We start from the raw sequence: 617 nt of genomic DNA on the forward strand, positions 1-617 counted from the left end.
ATGATATTTACCTTTCTGATGCCACTGATTGGGATCTTAATGTTTTTTTGTTGTTCATCATGTCTGGGCAATGACACTACCAGTAACTGTCACGTATGACATGATTTTTAAGAAAATGCAGACTGAAGGTGAAAACGCAAAAATTCTGGAGAAAGAAATTGACAATCTAGGAGGAGATATGTTTAAAGAAGACTACCGCAAGTTAAACAAAGTGTCATTTTGGTTCAAATTCATTTTTCCATTTATTAGTCCCTTTCATGTTATAGTAATAGTTATTTACAGTCTAGCATTTTCAGGATTTTTTGTATGCTGCACACTGGATGGCTCATTAGGGAATTGGCTTTGGTTTTATCTTGCAACTGGAGTTCTAGCAATTGTAATAAATATATATTCTGGCAGTGTTACATGCATGTGGCTGTCGATACTTGCTACTACACTCTTAATCCTCGCTATTATCATTGGAATCATTGCTGCTATTCTTGCTATTATTGTTGCAATTTTTGCTATTGGTCTTGCATTCACTGCAGGATTTCTTATTTTATGTATTCTTGCACCATTTCCTTTTCTCTTTATAGTTGGGTGCATTATTTGCATTGTGAAAAAGAAATATATTGACT

The sequence above is a fragment of the Amphimedon queenslandica genome, unplaced genomic scaffold (genome assembly GCF_000090795.2).
Source record: "Amphimedon queenslandica unplaced genomic scaffold, v1.1 AMPQUscaffold_12281, whole genome shotgun sequence".
In the NCBI taxonomy this organism is placed as follows: Eukaryota; Metazoa; Porifera; class Demospongiae; order Haplosclerida; family Niphatidae; genus Amphimedon; species Amphimedon queenslandica.